Here is a 21,246-nt window from a genome sequence, read left to right as displayed (position 1 = left end):
AATTTTTCTTTGTGTTTAATTTTTGCCAATTTGATTATTATGTGTCTCAGCGTGTTTCTCCTTGGGTTTATCCTGTATGGGACTCTCTGCACTTCCTGGACTTGGGTGGCTATTTCCTGTCCTATGTTAGGGAAGTTCTCGATTATAATCTCTTCAAATTTTTTCTCGGGTCCTTTCTCTCTTTCTTCTCCTTCTGGGACACCTATAATGTGAATGTTGCATTTAATGTTGTCCCAGAGGTCTCTTATGCTGTCTTCATTTCTTTTCATTCTTTTTTCTTTATTCTGTTCTGTGGCAGTGAATTCCACCATTCTGTCTTCCAGGTCACTTATCCGTTCTTCTGCCTCAGTTATTCTGTTATTGATTCCTTCTAGTGTGTTTTTCATTTCAGTTATTGTATTTTTCATCCTTGTTTGTTTGTTCTTTAATTCTTCTAGGTGTTTGTTAAACATTTCTTGCATCTTCTCTATCTTTGCCTCCATTCTTTTTCTGATGTCCTGGATCATCTTCACTATCATTACTCTGAATTCTTTTTCTGGAAGGTTGCCTATCTCCACTTCATTTAGTTGTTTTTCTGGAATTTTATCTTGTTCCTTCATCTGGTACATAGCCCTCTGCCCTTTCATCTTGTCTATCTTTCTGTGAATGTGGATTTTGTTCCACAGGCTGCAGGATTGTAGTTCTTCTTGCATCTGCTGTCTGCCCTCTGGTGGATGAGGCTATCTAAGAGGCTTGTGGAAGTTTCCTGATGGGAGGGACTGGTCTGTACTCATTGTCTTTTAAATGTTAATAATTAAAAGCACAGTCTCTGCTGCTAGACTGCCTAAATTTGACTCTTGGTTCTGCCACTTAACAGTTACTGTATCTTGGTGAAGTTATTTAGTCAATTTCTGCCTCATTTTCCTTACCTATAAAAAGTATTAATAATAATAATTATATGATGATGATGATGACAATGATTAATACCCACCTGATAGGGTTAGAATACTCCCTGGGCTATAATAAATGTATTTATAACATGTCATTTATAATATAATAAGTATTATTTTTATTACTATTCTGTTTATTTTCACTTTCTGAAAATCTGATCAGTCATTTCTTAGAATGTGTAGCTCTATAGTTCAAATCTCTAAAGCTCTTTTTAATAGTTCTTCTTTTTGCCTCCTTGATCTTCTCTGAGTAATTCTTCACATTCATCTTAATTTCAGTTCCATCAGATTTTTTAACCCATTCAATGAATTCTGTATATAATAATTCTAACAGCATAGGTTTTTCTGAATCTGATTGTGCCTTTTATTGTTTCTGTTGACTCTCATTCATGGTATCTTATTTCCTTATGTGCTTATGTGTTTTGTGTTTATGTCTTAAGCTCATTTCTGAGGAACATTGTATGTGATAATTTCTTGAGTACAGGTTTGGAGATGCATTTCCCCATGAATGAAACCCAAAGCTCTTTAAATTCAGTTCTCATCTTGGGTAGTGGAGATATGACCCTTAAACTGGCTAGAGAGGGATGTCTCGAGGGAGAGTCTCAAGGGATACTCCTACCCTGCCAACCCAGAGACACTTCAGTTGTCAGTTTTTCATCTTTGAAGAATGCCTTCCCATCAATCCCAGCCAAATAACTCTTTTACTGAGGTTTCAGAAATCCTGCTGTTTCAACACTCAAATACTCACTGATCTGGATTACTGGACCAGTTTTTAGTTTGCTTTTGTTTTCTTATGTTATATCCTTTCCTCCTTTCCAGATTTTCCATTACTTTCTTAATAGATTATCCATGCATCTTTAAGTGTTTCTTCTTTAAACAGTGTATCGTTAAGTGTTTTGTATTTGGAGGAGAATTTAAAACATTTCACTTACTATATTGCTAGGATGAGAATTTGATGCTTTTTTTTTTTTTTGCAGTATGCGGGCCTCTCACCATTGTGGCCTCTCCCATTGAGAAGCACAGGCTCCGGACGCACAGGCTCAGTGGCCATGGCTCACGGGCCCACCCGCTCCGTGGCATGTGGGATCTTCCCGGACCAGGGCACGAACCCATGTCCCCTGCATCAGCAGGCGGACTCTCAACCACTGCGCCACCAGGGAAGCCCTTGATGCTTAATTTCAAAAATTAATTTAAATTCTAGGAGAATTCAACCCAATGAATATCTCAGTATGACAGTAGATTTTTAACTAACCAATTAATTAATAAAATATTTTAAAGTAAAGATAGATATCTATACATTTGAAAAAATTGTTTTGTTTTATATTTAATACTGCTAGTGCATACACACCTACAAAAAGACTAGATGAATTTTCATCCAATTTGTTGAAATAGGTTGTGCTAATTAAAAGTAAGACCGTGAAGATACAAAAAACAGTAATTTCCAGGGAACTCTTAAAAAGTAACAAGACCTCAATTTGAAAGGTGATTATCAAACGAACTATTTCTCTTGTTTGAATGGTCAGTAGTGGCAGAGATTTATTTGTTTAATGATAGGTGGAAGAGTTATTTTTAAATTTTTTCATAATCGAGATAAGCAAATCTCAACAAAAAAAGCTAAACCAATTTCATGGATATTATGTAAGTTTTCCCTAAACTTAAATTAAACATAATTTACCAAAGCCATTTTGGCTTAGTAAACACAATTTTAAGCAAGTATTATTTATATCTCACTTCATTTATAATGTTATTTTCCAAAAAGAATCTTTCTGTGAAGAAGAAAACTGTAGATTTTCTAAGTTAGATCCTCAGAATACCTACCTTTAAATAGAGGTGAGAACATATTTTTCAAGAGTAAATTTTTCAGCAGAAAACTTTGAGAGACATTATACAATAATGTTTTCAATGATTTTTTTTTTGGTGCTGCAAAAAATCATTCCTCCTAATATATAGGATTGACTTCGTCCATAAATGGATCATGGCACTAAAATTATCTACTCTATCTGTCTGCATAGAATCTGAAATTCTGACCTTAAACAAAAAATTAGGAAATTCTGCTTTCTGAAAATGTTAATAAATGTCTAGCTCCCATATTTACCGAAAGTGAACCAATGTGTTTTGAGGACCCATTGCATGCAGATCACTGTGATAATCAGTTTTAAGTAGGTGAATCTACTTATTAACCTTTTAGATAGGTAGTAGCATGAAGAATATGCTACAAATTACTTTCATGTTTAACAGCATGGAGCACTTCCAGAATTCAGATATACAGTACCAGGCAGCCAGGGGGAGGGATGGATGTGCTGTGCCAATTTCATAGCAATTGGATATATATACAATAAAGCATGAGTGATTTTCTAGGGAAATCTTTGTAAAATTATGAAATCCTGCCCCACTAATGGGAGTGAGTCACCATTTACACATTGATTTTATGCCTGTATCCTGATGGGAGGAGAATTCAGACTTTAAGTCAAAGCCCTGTAATGCACCACTGAAACTAGATAAAAGAAGGTTGTCACAATGATCCAAACACACACAAAGAAAAATTCCAGTGCTTCAAACCCTGCACCAAGAAACTACATAAGTTGAAGAAAATGCTTGATTCCAAAATGTACCAAGTTCTCTTACTGATCAAATATTCAAATGCCAACTTAGTTGACATGAGGAATGAAGCAAAAGTTTGCAATGCAATAAGGTAATTTATCTGAAAGGGCTTTTACTCTAAAAGTTCAGACAGTCTAATTTCCACATTCAGAATAAATTTATGATGCCAGTTCTTTTTCCAATAGAAGGATTGATATTTCTTCTCCAGTACTCCTTTTTTTCCTACAAAACTTTGCATTGTTGATCATATTCAGTAAACCAGAATTGATCATGAAATTTGAAAAACAAATAGAGAGAGAGACATTTATTTTTCAACATTGCTACCAGTGAACTTTTTCTGATTTGATTGCTCATATATGAGATGTTATTAAAAATGATGGGAGTTTTAAAAGTCATTGTGTAAGAATTTACACCTTCAGTATTGTGGACCCACTGTGGTTCCCTTGGAAGTAGTCAGCTGTGAAAATTCTGCTGCCACTGTTCAATGAATATTTACATTTTCTCAGTCAGTAGTAACTCAAATGGATTAGACGTTCATTTCTTTCAATGCTGCTATATATCAGTCTTTCTTTTTGACAGGTAGTTCTTGTAAGATAAGTTCCGTTTCTGTTTCACTACTCATATTCTTTTCATCAGCATCATACTTGGCTTGACCTTCAAATCATCCCATAAGCTTGTGGCAGAGAGCTTGAGTTATTTTGTTGACTTCTACCCCATGATTAATTTATTCATTCTTCAACTCAGTAAATAGTTATTAAGTGGCTACCATATTCAAGGCACTCTTCTAGGTTTTAGGAATACAGAATAAAATGAAAAAAAAACCAAACCCACAGAGGTCCAGCAGTCATGAATCTTACATTCTAGTGGGAAGGGATATACAATAAACAATTAAGTAAAATTTATAGGAGGTCAGATGATAAGCACTCTAGAGAAAAATAAAGCCAGGAAGGGAGAGAGTGTGCAGTAGGTAGGTGAGACGAGGCTTGTAGTATTGAGAATGATTAGAGAAAGCATCAGAAATATGGTGATATTTGAGCAAAGGCTGGAAAGAAGTGAAGAAACAGGGCATGGAGGCCTCTGGTGGAAGAATGTTCTATACCCACGAAACAAATACAAAGAATCAGAAGCAAGAACAACAAGACATACTTAGTCTGAGTAACTTGAAGGATGAATTTTCTATTTACTAAGAGAGGCAAGACTGAAGGAGGGCAGGGTTTGGGGGGGATGGGCATCAGAATTTCAGGTTTGGAAGTACCCATTTTGAGATGTGAAGTAGACATCCAAATGGAGATATCAAATATCAAGTTCTGTATATCCACGTGAGGTTATGGGAGATGTCTGGGCTATAGATATAGATTTGGGAGACCACAGTGTGTGTGTGTGTCTGTGTGTGTGTGTGTGTGTGTGTGTGTGTGTGTGTGATATTTAAAGTCATACCATGAGATTGAATACGTGAGTATATAAGAAAGAGAAATGATCCAAGGAAAAAATCCTGAAAATTCTAATGTGTAAATTGGGGATTTCTAACTGGATTATGTGTATCCTGGGAATACACATAAGGTTTTCAAAGGAATATTCAGGCTGGGATACTTTGGGGGAAATCATTTTCCTTGCCCTCAACATTGAGATAAGTAATCATGACTAGAATTGATTGACCTGAGATGCTTCAGTTGAGTAACCTGTATGTTTTTATTTCCCATCTTTCTTTTCAAAATATTTTACCCTGGGAGTTCCCTCGCAATCCAGTGGTTAGGACTCGGCGCTTTCACTGCTATGGCCCAGGTTCAATCCCTGGTCAGGGAACTAAGATCCCGCAAGCCACACAGCATGGCCAAAATATATATATATTTTTTACCTTTATGCTCTTTACGTATGATATACTTTTCACAGATTATGAATCTTCCTATGTTGCATTGCCCCAGGTGTTAATACCTTTGGACTCCAAATGGGGGGAAATTTGAACGTATTAGTGTCTAATTGGACTCTAATGACTGACAACACATTTTTATACACGTCAGGTTGTTTCCAGTTTTTCTATTGCCATGAAATTGGAGGGGCTCTAATACAAATATTACCTAAAATATTATTAAAAGTAATTTGTGACGATGGATCATTTAATTTGGGAGCATAGAGTTTGAAAGGTAGTTGAAGAACTAAGTGATATTTTTATAAGGAGACCTCTCTTATCTCCATCTATCTGAACTGTGTTCCTCAGGGAGCACACATGCAACAATGAAAAAGAGGAATAGATGTGGAGCAGAGTAATATTCACTGACACATACATGAGCTAATAAAAGAGAAAGCTCCATACAAAGCATTAAGAAATGCAAGTGATTATATCGGAGAGGGAGGAAAAAGTCATGATTGGGAAGGGGGGGTGCTTCTACGTTGTGTAAATGCTCTATTTATCTCGTGGATGGTGGTTACGTGAGTCTGCATTGTGATAAATTATTGAGCTGTACATCTTCATTTTGTGAATTCTTCTAAAGGTGTAATTCACAATAAAATGGCTTAAAATTACACTAGGATAAAATTCTGTGATGGGACTGCAATGGAAATAATAGTCTGAGGAGAAAAGAGAATGGTGTATAATTTCCTACTGCTAAAGAAAGCCATGTTCATGTGCTTTAAAATAGATAAAGGTGTATATCAAATTGCTATAGTATTATTATTTCACTGACTACATTTGTAAGCGTGGTGTCATAGTTCTATGCAAAATGGCCCTATTTAAAATATGTGGGCACATAACTTTTGCAACTATGTAAACTTAAGATGAAAATATTTAGACGTCAAATAAAAAAAGGAATGATCCAGGAGATGCACGAATAAAAAAGTTTGAAGACCACTGGTTTAGAGGTCAGGGGTGTAAGGAAATACAGCAAAGCATCCTGAGGTTGAACTGCCAAGAGAACAAAAGGAAAACTAGGAGAGCAATTGTCTCTGGAAATAATGTTTCTACCAGGGAGACAGGATCAGCTCTGACCAATACAACACTGCTGAAAATTTAGCTAAAATGAGGACAGAGAATTCACCACTGGATTTGCCAGTTAGTGGTCATAGGTGACCTTGGCTGGGAGAGTAGTGGGCCAAAAGCCTAACTGAAGTGTGTTCAAGAGAAAATGGGGGAGAGGAACTTAGTGCAGTAAGCATGGACTAAACTTTCAAGGAGATTTGCTTTAGCAGGGTACAGCTGGAAGGCAATGTGAGGTCAAATCGATTTTTTTTAGTCTTTTTTGTTTGTTTAGATGAGAGAAATTACCACCTGTTTGTACGCTGGTGGTAAAAGGGAAAAAATTGACAATTTTCTCTGGGAAGAGAGAGGGATTACTGGAGCATTATTCTTGAGCAGGTGAGAGGAGATGGTATCTGGAGTATAAGTGGAGGGTTTGGTTTTACTTGAAAGTAGCTCTTTCATAGTGAAAACAGGGAAGGCAGATTATATACATAGTGCTGGAAGTTGGGTGGATGTGTTTTGAGGGTTGTGTGGCAGTTCTCTCTGAGTGCTGTTATTTTTTCAGTGTGATTGGAACAAGATTGTCATCTTAGAGTGAGAAATGGGGAAGAATTGTTGGGGGTTGAAGAGAGAATAGAAGCTGTGAAAGAATCATCTAGAAGCGTGAGAGACTAGAGTAAGGGCATGTATAGGGTCACTTGAAGTCAGTGATCATGAATTCAAAGTGATGTGTCAGTAAACACAGGGATTTTTGTTGTTTTTTCCTTAGCCATCTTCAGCTATGTTCACTTTTTTTCTCCAACTACAGATACAGATGTGCAATAAGCAAAGTACTGTATTTGATCAATGTTGGACCTTGCTTAGCAAGTAGGATACAATGAGAAAGTTGTGAGTGAGTGATTAAAATCATGTTCCTGAACGCAGTGTAAGTAACAAGAAAGATGATGGCATGAGGAAGGCGAAAAACAGTGAACAGCTCATAGAACCAATGAAGGTTCCAGTGGGATCAAAATATTGCTGAAATCTCCCTTTCCCTTCCCCTTTTCCTGCCTCCCTTATTTATTTATTGCCTTCTTTTTTTGTTTCACTTCTAAATGGCCTTGAACAAATTACTTAATCTCTCTGTGCCTCAATTTCCTTAACTTTTAAGTAGAACACACCTCATTATATTGTTGTAAAGATAAACTGTTTTTGTATTTTGATTGTAAGGTATATGTAAAGTATACTTGGAAGAATGCTTAGCATCTAGTACATCTTCTACAAAGGTTGTTTATTAAAACTATTATAATCCTTTCTTAACACCTTTCTTTCTTTAAATGTTTGCCACACTTTGACCATGTTCTGGTGTACTATGAGATATACTGGGTTACAAAGATGAATAACACAGGTTCCAATAAACTCACAATATGCAAATACTAAGAGAGGAAACTGAATAAGGTGCTCTGAGATCATGTGGAAATATACACCTAATAACCTAACAGTGCCTGAGGCTGCTTTCTTATGGATGAGAAGGAATTAGCAAAATGTAGGATGTTTGATGGGAATAGGAAGGGGATTCCAGAAGAGAAGGGTGATATCTAAAGTAAGGATTCTTAAAATAACAACCCTGGAAGGCACAAGAATCCTCATGAGCCTGTTCTGAAAAAGGCAAAAAATTCTGGGCTTTCAAAGTGTGAATGGAACATATTTCAGAACTGTCCTGATTTACATACAACTAAGGGCTACTTACTAGTAATCTACTGAGTGAGTTATTAAGTGTCAATGTATTTTGGAGTCTTGTATTAGAATTAGCTCATTTCAAAGAGCTAATTACTGAAATAGTGAAAGAGCTAAATACTGAAATACTCTAATTGAGCATTTTACTAAGAAATCTGGCTCCAGGAAATGCTTGAGCTTCTATTTCATGTTTACATTGATAGAATATTTCTAAAACATTCAGAGAAGATGCTTTTCTATCAGTGCACCATAGTGTTACTGGATTTGGTGGTGGTTTTCCTCAGCTGTTCTTGCAAAAATTTATATAGATTTGGCTTTATCAATATCAGTTTTGTTGCAAATGTTGAACCAGTTCTATAGTATATAGCAACACATATTTATGTTTGGGGATTATACTTTTCCAATAACTAAACCTTCAGAATTGTATGCACTGAAATTTAAATATAAATTATTCATATTTTTTGTCACTAATGTAGATTCTCCCATAAATTCCTTGTAACTTGACTTTTTCTTGGTCATATGCTACCTCACACTGAATACTACTCGAAAAATCCTGCAACATATTATCAAGATAAGTAGTGGTTAAAACAGTGGGCAATTTTTAAATTTAGAGCGTATTATTAATAATATAGGAATTATGTATACTATTTCAATTATTTTCTCTCAAGTAAATAATAAGCTATTTATGTGTTGTTAGCAGCAAGTTTTCTGCAGAGACAAGTATTTCCTCTCCAAAAATTTTTTTCTCAGTTAACAGTTGGAATATAATGGGGTTTTATAATCCTTGGAGTCTTGGTCCTTATGATAGACAGAATAATGTCCCCCCAAAGATGTTCACATCCTAATCATCAGAACATGTGACCGTCGTACCTTCCATGTCAAAAGGGACTTTGCAAATATGATTAAAATAAGGGTTTTGATATGGAGTTATTATCCTGGATTATCTGGGTGTGTCCAGTGTAACCACAAAAACCTTATAAGTGGAAAAAGGAGAAAGGAGAACTAAAGTCAGAGAAGGAGATGTGACAATGAGAAAAAAAGTCAGCGAGAGATTTGAAGCCGCTGCTACACTGCTTGCTTGGAGAAATCACAAGCCACTGAATTCAAGTGGCTTCTAGAAGCCGGAAAAGTCAAGGAAATATTCTCCTAGAGCCTGCAGAAAAAATGCAGCCCCATCTACAATTTGGTTGTAGGACTTCTGACCTCCAGAATCAAAAGATAATAATCTGTGTTCTTTTAGGTGACCAAGTTTATGGTGACTTGTTACAACAGCAACAGGAAACTAATACTTAAGTCCTACTTAGGGTACTGCAATCGTTAAAAAATTGAGAACAGTCATGACAGGCATATATGAAAATAGCCAGCAGTGAGCATCTTCTTTGGACCTACTGGACACAGAGAACCATTTGAAGGCCACTCTGAACCCACCTCTGAGTGCAGAAATGATCCGCTTTGCATGGGAAGCTCTGGGAGAGACTATCAGATCTAATTTTATACTTTGATTCTTCAACTGTGGTAAACACATAAGTAGAGAAATATGGCATTGTGAGTTAATAAACATTTATTGAATCATCCCTGGTTACTCAGAATGATATCAGCACTCACACTGCTGCCTTCAATACATATGGACTGAAACAGCAGTGTTGAGAGCCCACATCTGTATCCATTCCTGAACACGTTTGTCCAACTACATGAATTCTAAAGCCAAACACAAACAATTATTAATTGAATTGCTTTACCCATGCCTTTTAGTACCTCCTCAAATGGAATAATAGTTATTATAATACATTTCCCTTATAGTTCATAAACAAGAAGTGGAAGTGGAATATTGTTAACTTATTCCAGTAGAAGATCATAAAATGCTACACTCTGTCTAAAGTTATAGGGCATAATCTTGGTAACAGTGATGGAGTAAATATCAGGTGGAGGGATGAATTTCCTCTTGGACAGCCCTAGCATTGCTCTATCTATGCAAATCTATAGATATCTTTAATAAATCACCAAACTTCATTCCTTAAATATGGACTACTGCTTTGGTTTGAAATTTTAATAGTTTAGAGGTTGAGAAATATCTAAACACTGCAAATAGCTTAACTATCAATCCGCTAAGTGTGTAGTGGTAAAAACAGCATCTGATTACCTGCTCCAAATGCTTCTATAAACATGTTTTAAAAACATTTTTGAAGTTTTTTCCTAGCTGCTTTTGCCAAGTTGACTATTTTAAAGGTACCGTAGAGTATCATGTTCTACTTAAAGAGACAGGTCTAAATGTGCTTTTAGTGAAGAACTCCCTAAGAGTGGCATTACTCTTACATTCCTATTACTTTTTCAAGTTATAGTAACAATACTTCTTGAGAGATATGTTATATGAAGCTATTGCTCAAGAATAAGTACCAGATAACTGATTTACTGGATTTTAGCTAGCTGTCTTGGTCACACAGAAAGTATGATTTGGATATAGGCCTGTCTCACAGAAGGAGCTGGAGCTGAATCTGCCAGTGAGACTTTTAACTTTACTTTTCCTTCATCCCTCTGCAATGTTGGTTTTGCAAAAGAAAGTAACGTCAGATATTTGCAAGTAACAAACTGTAACAGTCATATATTACTACAATAATAAATTTTATCAAATCATCCCAAAATTTGTAGCTTAAAACAACCATTATTCATCCATGCTCACACAACTATAGATCAGCAGAGCACTGGCTGACCTATAGTGGCCTTGACAAGGCTTAGTTCCATTGGCCAAAGCAAGCCACATAGCCAAGCTCAATATCAATAGAATGAGGAAATATATTGTGCCCAAGTGGAAGGAAAAATAAAGAGGATATTTGCTAAACAATAATCTAAACTTGAAAGACTCTGACTAACTTAAGCCAAAGATCAATTTATTGCAAAGATACAGCATAGCTCAAAGGAGCAAAGGAAGACCTGAAGAATCAGGCTTGTAAAGGAAAGAGAATGGATCCAGGGGTCTATGTAGGAGGAACCAAAAGATAGTCTCTGTAGGTACTGTTCCCCAGGTGGATGAACACCAACCATTTTTACTCTTTGTGTCACTCCAATCAAGTTTAAAATTCCAAGAAGAGCACATCTGTTGAGCCATGGTTGGTTCATGTACCTGCTCCTTTGCTTGGCCATTAGGAAGTGGTGATGCAAACAGTGACTCATTTTTATTTTGTCTTTCCTATCTGCCATCCAAGATGGAGTGTCAGCTTCATTTTAAGGAGGGTGACACTGGAGTTTGTAGGACTGTCAGCTTTGTTAGGAGTTACGTAGGTAATTAGATCTCAGCTGTTTATGGCTAGTGAGAGAGAGAATACTTTTATCCTACCATTCTAGGCATGAGTCTGAAATGAATTCTGAATGGTTGTGAGACCATAGAATTAGAAGATGATGATTTATAGGAGGTAAAGACTGTACTTATTGCTGGTGATAATAGTCATCTTTTCTCTACTCCTGTACACTGCATAGGGGAAGAAAACAACCAAATGAATATCTGAGTATATTTACGAAGGGTGCAAGAAGAACAGATGCAAAGAAGCAATAAACCAATGTCACTATACATAGCAAATAGCACCATAAGTTTGGAATTTCCTGAAATCTCCATTCAGAGATTTATGCAACTAATGTACTACAAAAGATACTACAAAAAATACCAGATATACAATTCTAGTACAAATCTATATATTGGTATAGGGGCATAAAGGATAACAGTGAATAAACCATGCATAAGTATATATGTTTGAGTTGCTCATAGCGTAACACTTCCCAATATTAAAAATTTCATATTAATTTAAAAATACAGATTTATATATATAGAGAGAGAGATGTATTATGTATGTATGTTTGGGTACTGTTATATACAAACATACATACCTAACATGGAAAACATGGTACTGATATTTTTATGCTGGCCACCAGATGGGCACTGATGCTAGAATTACATTTAATTTTGCTTTAAATAATTTTGACTTAAAATTTTTATTTTAAAATGTATATCATATTTGTAGAAAAATAGTGTATCTTTCTTTTTAACTTAATATATAAGTTTGAATGTTTTAGAAAAGTAACTTCTTGAAAACAATTGTAACTTTCAATGTTTTTCATTTTCTTTTAGTTATGCTTTTGGATGAAATGTAACATTTTGTGCATTTTGAATAACAAGTGATGTGTGATTTTTAGTCCTTTAGAATGTACAATTTGAGATTATGATAGGAATAGATAACAGAAAAGTGCAGATCAGGAAAGAAATGGAAAATCTTCAAAAGAGCTGTTTGCTTAAAATTTTTAAAATCTAGAAACAATGGAAGTGAGCGTACTTTTCTTTAATATGCTCTGTGTAAAATTTACAAGTAAGGCACTATATTTTCTTTATTTAATGAAGATTTACCAGTTAAAACATAAAAATAAACAACAGGTCAGATGAAATCCCAGCAACCTCATTTTCTTTAATAACTGAAAAGGTAAATATCAGCCCAAAACAATGAGAATGAAAAAGAGAATTATCCACATCAAATTCACAGCTCAGAAGAAACAAGTACACTCTTTAATGGTCTCCCTATTAAAGGATGAAGAAAACTACATTTATAAAATAGGCAAATTGAAAGAAAAAGACAAAAATTACTGTGTTTTCAGATTATGATCCTAGAAAATGGCTGTCACATCCTTCTGACAGCATGAGAGTGTTTTTAGTAAAACACAATCTCACTCAAATCAATGATTATATAATTTTACTGGATACACACGGATGAACATTTAGTATTTAATTTTACATAAAAATTATTTTAAATGGAGAAAAATTGTAGACATTGGCATTTGTATTCTAAATCAACGGCAAAGAATTGCTACTATATTTATATGTTTCCCAACTAATCTTCAAGTCCAGCCTTGACTAATGAAGATATCCATAACTGGATACACAAGTTTCTTATTAGAGAAACGCAAAACACCACTTTCCAATTGAAAAAATAAAAATAATTCAAAAATGCAATTACTAGTATTCAAAAGTCTGAGTAAATATAAATAAATAATATTCAACAAAGGTAAGTAAATGCCAACATATTACTGCCAGTATAGAAAATAATAATATCACATGTTTAATATTAGCTGAGCATAGAATGCTTTTTATGGCACAAAAAGAACAATACTTACAGAAAGGAAAGGAAAAAGCTCAGTTTATTAGAAATTATTTCCAAATTTCTTGCAAGCAAAACTGATCATGTAAAATAGAGTTAAAATTAAAAATAATGAGTTTTACTATCTGGGATGGAGAAATAAATATTAGATTACTAGTTTAATGAGTAATAAAATAAGAAATTATAAATAAATAAAAAGTAAATACTATTCAATTCAATTTGATTGTAGCAAGGACAAAGGTTATGTTGAACAACTAGTATTTATTATAATTATTTTTGAATTCCCAAAAGAAAATAATAGAGTTGAATTCATTGGTTTTACACCTAATGTATCAAGTATGCATTCTGACTTAAGAACTAAGAAACAATTTTCAGCATTGGTTTAAAAGATTTTCTATAGCTATGATAACAGTGTTAGCATAATTAATAATTTAAAATGTATACAAATTAGAATCTGGGCCAAAAACCCAGGAACATGTACAGTATATAGTTAGATTTTGTTGCTAGGAGACATGGCCATGACTTACTAATAGCAATGACATTCCTTAGAAAAACTTAGAGATTACATACAGTTTTTTTATCTGTCCAAAGATGGAACAAATAACTTGATAAAACAAATATAAAATATTGACCTCATAAATACACATGGAAACATGATGATAATGTTAACTAAATATTATTAAAGCAATTGGATTTGATTAGGCAAGATATGAGATGTTTTAGAAGACTAGAGATAAACTAACAGAAGACTCTTAAAGAGTGAAACGTGACCTTAGGTGAAGATTTAAATTAATAGTGAATATGTGCTATTAAGTTATATACTATGAACTGTTGCTTGTTAGTAAAAAGGTTAACAGAAGTGTACCAAAAAAAAAAATCTCAATTTGGCTGTGACACTTTTTAAAAGTTAAAAAAATACATATTAAAAACTGCTTATATAAAAAAAAACTGTTTATATGTGTTTTTAAATCAATAGAAACTACACATGAAATATGCAGCAAAAATGACATTGCAACAAAATATGAGTTTAGAATAAGGAAACAAAAATGTTTTAAGCCTATAAAGGAGAAAGAATATTGCAATAATCACCAATTTCTACAGAAACTGTTTCCTGGTCTTTTTTTTGCAGACTTATTGAGATAATTTCACATACCATAAAATTCACCCATTTAAAGTGATCAGTTCAATGGTTTTTAGTATATTCACAGTTGTGCAACCATCACCATAATCTAATTTTGTCATATTTTTTAATCACAAATTTATTGATATAATTCACATACAGTAATAATCACCTTTTTAAAGTGAACAATTCAGTAGTTTTTAGCATATTCAGAGTTGTGTAACCATGACCACCATCTAATTCCAGGACATTTCCATATTCTGCAAAGAAACCCCTTATTAATCGCTGGTCACTAGTCACCAGCCACTAGTCATTTCTCCTTTCTCCCCTGCCCAAAAGCAACTTTTCTCCACTCCTGAAAACACTAATCTACTTTCTGCCTCTGTGTATATATCTTTTCTGGATATCTCATATAAATAGAAATATGGCCTTTTATGTCTGTCTTCCTTCACTAAACATAATGTTTTCAAGTTACATCCACCTTGTAGCATATATCAGAATTTCATTCCTTTTTATGACCCAATAATATTCACATGTATAGATGTACCACATTTTATTTAGCCATTTAACAGTTGATGGACATTTGGGTTGTTTCCACGTTTCAGCTATTATAAGTAATGCTATTATGAACACTTGTGTACATGTTTTTGTGTGGGCATATGTTTTCAGTGGTCTTGGATATACACCTAGGAGTGGATTACTGAGTCATGATAACTCTATTTTAACTTTCTGGGGAACTGCCAAACTAGTTTTTAAATTAGTGGCACCATTTTACATCCCCACAAACAATACATGAGGGTTCTAATTTCTCCATATCCTTGTTAACACTTGCTATTATCTGTCTTTTTGATTATAGCCATCTTAGTGTGTGCCGAGTGGTATGACCTAGTGGTTTAGATTTGCATTTCCTTAATGACTAATGATGTTGAGCATCTTTTCATGTGCTTATTGGCAATTAGTAGAGCTTCTTAGGAGAAATGTTTATTCAAATCCTATGCCACTTCATAATTAGACTTTTTAAAAATCTTTGTATTGTTGATTTGTATTTCTTGTCACTTTAAGATTAAAATATAGTCATATTTTTATTGAATAAATTTGACATATAAGCTGTATAAATTTAAGGTGTACAATGTGTTACATTGATACATTTACATATTGTAATATGATTGCATTTGTAGCAATATTTATCCCACTATGTAATTACAGTATTGTTGTCTATATTCATTATACTGTGCATTAGATTTTTTTTTTTTTTTTTTTTTTTTTTTTTTTTTTTGCAGTACGCAGCCCTCTCACTGTTGTGGCCTCTTCTGTTGCGGAGCACAGGTTCCGGTTGCGCAGGCTCAGTGGCCGTGGCTCATGGGCCCAGCCGGTCCGCGGCACGTGGGATCCTCCCGGACCAGGGCACGAACCTGTGTCCCCTGCATCGGCAGGCGGACTCTCAATCACTGCGCCACCAGGGAAGCCCGTGTGCATTAGATCTTTATGATGTATTTACTACTCATTGAAAGTTTGTACCCTTAAACTACAGCAATTAAATTATAGTCCTGATAGAATAGAAATTTGATAAAATTGAAAAAATACCGCTCTTTTTGGTTTGCCTATAACATGCAACTTTAAAAAATTTGAAAGAACAAAATATGTAATACAGATGGATCTGTATTACAGATCCATTTAGATGGATCTAAATATCACTTTAAAAAGATGGTGAAAAGATAATAGATATAACAATTCAATACATAAAATCAAAATATTATAAATATTTTCTATGATTTGATAATTTACCTATGGACCCCCTTATATTGTTTGAACATGATATGTTAAAAAAATCCATAGTTTGTTTCTGAATTTAAATATTGCTTTACAAAATTTGTTGGGAATTTCAGTTACTACTGCCTCAGCAGAGCAAAATTTTTCAAAAAATTACCACTAATCTAAAAAGCCTATCTGGAAAAGAAGTGTGGGCAGCTATCACCAAATACTGCCAACTGAACCAAATAGATTAAAAGCCCTAGAACATGATTAAGAAAATTGTACAGAGAAAATATAAACCCAAATTATAAATATCTGAGACTGTAAGAGACTTAAAATTACCCTTGGTTCCCCTCCTTTGGTAGGCATGCAGCAGAGGGAGAAAGCCACTCAGAACATAAGGAAAACATATTCCTAACGAATGCCCACCACAGGTGGGACAAATAGGGCACAGCCAAAGATCACGGAGAAAAGTAATGGGCTTGAGACTTCTCTGGTAGGAAGCAAAATCAGGGTCTAATCCAGGAACATTTCCATCCCATACTCGCTTTCTAAAGTAGAAGGTCCTCACCACCTCTGCCTGGTAAGATTTCAGAATAGTTGTATATCAGATTAGTGTCTGCCATGGATTTTCTATTCTTCTTTCCAAAGGGAAGTGTTTAATACAGTTACTCTGTCCGTGTTCTACTATTGTATATTTGGAGAGCATGGAAATGTAACTTATCTTTTTATTCGTGAGTGTCCAGAGCAAGAGAAATCACACTCAGATTTGATGTGGAATCTCCTGCATCATTCCCAAGGAGCCTAGGCTTTGAATTTGATATCATGGCAAAATGGGACTTTGGGGTTGACTTCTCTGGGATGGACTGAGTATATTTTGCCTGTGAGAAGTAGAGTGAGTTGAATATTTTGGTGACCCGAAGGGCAGAAAGTGATAGTCCGTAATGCTGTTCACCATATATGTCCAGCTTGCAGTCTCCTGGGCATGTAGAGGATTATACATCCTGTCCCATTTGTTGTTGAGTAGAGCATGTGACCAAATCAGGTCAGTGGGTTACCCTGGAAGTGGGATGTGATGACCAGCAATGTTTGAGATAGTAGCTGCTCCGTCAACCTGAGTCCGGAGAGGGTAAACCATGAAACAAAGCTCACAGCCAATACCCAACAGTCAGGTGCATGAGTGAGAAATAACTTGTGTTGTTATGAGTCATACAGAGATGGGAGTTGTTTACTACATTATAAGGTAGACTTTCCCGATGGCTATAGTGACATTAAACACACGGGCTTCTTTAATGAAAATGAAGTCTTCTCCAAATTAAATAGTTAAACATTTAATGGTTAAACTGGTGAGGAAACCTTATGAATCATGCATATTGTCTCAAATTTGTTTTTGAAATTTGTTGGTCCTGCGATGAAGTTCAGACCCAGAAAAGTACAATGCTTTTCCCTGTGAAAAGCAGGTGAAGTTCTGAATTTGGTATCTTTTATTCCACTTCCAGTATTAACAGTCACTGCTTGTGGTACAATGACTTTAGAATAACAGAAGTTAATGTGGCTCTTTACTCTCAGCTTCTCCCCAGGGTACTTGGCAGTTTCTCTCAATCTTCTGCTTGCTTTCTCAAAACAGCTGGAACTTAATTCTGAAAATACAGAAAGACAACATTGTCCTACAGCTTTTAATTGCCAATTAAGCAGGTTTCAATTTATGAATCCATCTCGTATGTGATTAACGTGGAGTTTTATGGGTATTTTTTATTTTTAAGGTTTTTAAACACTGTGAATACTTTTCCACATTACTTACCTGAGTAGGGAGGGTTAATCCTACACTCCCCAGTCTCCTATAAGGCACATCACCCTCTTGCATAGTGGTTCTTAAACTCTGCACCTTAATCATGTGGGAGTCTTAAAAAATTCTGATGCCCAAGCACACCCTGAATCCAGCAAGTGTAAATACTTTGGAGAGTGTGAGAATTAATTCCATGTGTCAATTTAACTGGGACATGAGCTGCCCAGATATTTGATCAAGCATTATTCTGGGTGTTTCTGTGAGGGTGTTTTTAAGTGAGGTTAGCATGTAAATTGATAGACTGAGTAAAGCAGACTGTCCTCCCTAATGTGAATGGGCCTTACCCAATCAGCTGAAGGCCTGAATAGAATAAAAAGGCTTACCCTCCCCTGCACAAGTGGGAATTCCTCCTGCCTGACCGCTTTGAGTTGGAACATTGTTTCTTTGTTTGTTTTTACCTGCCTTCAGACTTGAACTGAAACATTTGTTCGTCCTTGATCTTGACTCTTCTGACCTTCAGATTGGAATTTATACGATCAGATCTCCTGGGTATTCAGCTTGCTGACTGCAGATCTTGGGATGTGGCAGCTTCCGTAATTGTATAAGCCAATTCCTTATAGTAAATACCTTATAAAATATGTGTATATACACATATATAATTTTACTCATGTATGTATAAAGATTTTTAAATATATCTTTATATATACGTATGTACATCATATGCACATTTATTTTGTGTGCATATATATATATATATATATAGTCATGTGACTTTATGTGGCCAAGAAAAGGTGAGAAGTTATGTATGTCATGTGTATATCATGCAAAAGCCAAAGGGTGAATCTTCCTATTGTCTTTCCTCTCCTATGGTGATCACAAATGTTTTAAGGACAGGATGCTCAGTGAGTCTGGTTCTTGGAATGAAGATGATGTGGAAAAACAGTGCCGATGACATGAAATGGAGCCCAACAGACCTAGTATAGACATGAAGCATGAATGAGATATAAACATTATTATCATGGGTTTTCTGTAAGAGTTTTTCAGCCTTCTGTTAACACATACATACACTACCCAGTCTATAAACTCTGGGGCCATTCTGCCTCTGGGTTTATTGTGATGTGAGATAATATATTTTCTTATAGACTAAAGCATTTGGATCATGTTTTTTGTGCGTTCGCATCTGTAATCATTCAAATTGTGCACCAAGAAAGCTCCTTTCATTTCTTCAAACTCTAGTTTTTGTCCTGTCTTCCTTGGGTTTTTCCTGGTATCATAGGACAGCATTATCCTTCTAGCTTTTGTTACACTGCTCTCTCTCTCTCTCTCTCTCTCTCTCTCTCTCTATATATATATATATATATATATATATTTCTCATCACATGCATCAGAGTGATTGTTAATCTTATTTTTACATCATCTACCTGCTAGCCAACAAGCTCCCCAACAGAAAGATTTATGTCTTTTCTATCTTTATTTCTCTGGCATCTAGATCAGTATCAAGCAGTTTAAAAGGCCCAATACACATTTTTTTCTGAGCTAAGTCAAATAATCTTATAATGTGGAAATGGTAATTCTCTCACTTATTTATAATAGAATTGTCTTCAATATTTCATCTACATACATTGAAAATCACATAACACAGTGCTGTGATTTTGCTTCTACAATCAAACAGGATTTAGAAAGCACAAGAGAAGGAAAATGTATTGTCTTTATCCATATTTTTCTCCCTCCTTTGTTTTTTCTTCCTTCCCGATGTTACAAGTTTCCTTCTTTCATCATTTCCTTTTGTCTTAGAGAACTTCCTTTAGCTATTCGGTTAGGGTAGGTCAACTGGCAAGACAAACTCTCTTAGTATTCTTTCATCTGGGATGTCTTGATGTCCTCCTCTGCCATCTGATTGATATCAGCTGATTGCCTTTCTCATTCAAACGGTGGTTTTCCTGGGTTTTGGTATGATGAGTGAGTTTCCTATTGTATCCTGGACATTTTGTTTGTTAGGAGACTCTTGATGCTATTTAAATCCTCTATTTTAGCTTGTAGTCACCCTGTTCAGATTTAGCATATAGTTTCTGGCCTACTTCTGTGGGTTTTAGCTCTAATGACAGTTTAGTTTTCGTAAGATTTGCAATGCAATTCTGGCCTGTTTTGCTATCCTGGTGCTGCTGGGTCTCCTGCTCAATTCCTACTGGTGCTGAAGTAATATCTTGGCTCATCTTCTGCCAGGGGGTGGATGAGAGCCAGGCCCCCAGAGAGCTGGGCCTGGGTTTCTTATGCCACTGTGTGGAGGGCAGGAAAAGCTGGGCTCCAATGACACTGCCTCGAGATAAGCTGTGCGTCAGCTTATCTGCTAGGGTGCCTTTGTGCAGCAGTGGTGGGTTGGGCTTTGGGGGCTTTGAAGCTGCTGCTTCAGGTAGGGTTCAGCCAGCTGGTGCCCTAGCTATGGAGCAGGTGCTGGGGCTTCCCCTCGGGAAGCCAGGTCTTGGACTTGCCCTTTCTTGGCACCATGTGAGATAGAAGGAAAACCTAGGAAACTCACAGTGTTGTCATTCCTCAGGTCCTGAGTCCCCTTGCCAGTCCACCTTTTTCTTTCCACCTCTTTAAATCCTTTTATCATCGTCTGTTGAATTATTTCCAGGGCATTTAGTTGTACTTAGAGGAAGGAGTGGGTATACATTAGCCTATAGTATCTTGTTCCAGAACTGGAAGTCTCTAAGTGCTTTTATGTATTAACTTATTTAATCTTCACAACTTCTTTGAAGTAGGGTAATATATAATCTCTTATTTTCCACATATGATAGGTTAAGGAAGAAAAATGAAAATTAATAAGATCCTGCCAAAGACGCCAAGGAAGAAGAATATATAAGTGAAATATATACACATATATTTTTGTGTACTCATGCATGCACACATGCGCACACAGAGTTATAGCTATGATCTTGAATAGATTTAAAGCTATAGTGCCTACTTTAATCACAAAATAAAGCAACTTAGAATGCATGAACAAGTTTTTAGAAGTTATTTTTATATACTATTTTGAACAGCATTATGATTCACATTTTATTTTTCATAATTTTTCATTACATTGTTTGGGAAACCATACATGGAGATATTTTTCTGTTGTGTTATCTCATAATCACAATGAACAGCACACAGCTTTATGAGTTGATATTTCTTTTTTGTATATATAAATTTATTTATTTATTTTTGGCTGCATTGGGTCTTTGTTACTGCTCTGGCTTTCTCTAGTTGCAGTG

This window comes from Lagenorhynchus albirostris, chromosome 4 (assembly GCF_949774975.1).
Source record: "Lagenorhynchus albirostris chromosome 4, mLagAlb1.1, whole genome shotgun sequence".
Taxonomy (NCBI): domain Eukaryota; kingdom Metazoa; phylum Chordata; class Mammalia; order Artiodactyla; family Delphinidae; genus Lagenorhynchus; species Lagenorhynchus albirostris.
Note: the sequence above shows the minus strand (reverse complement) of the source record.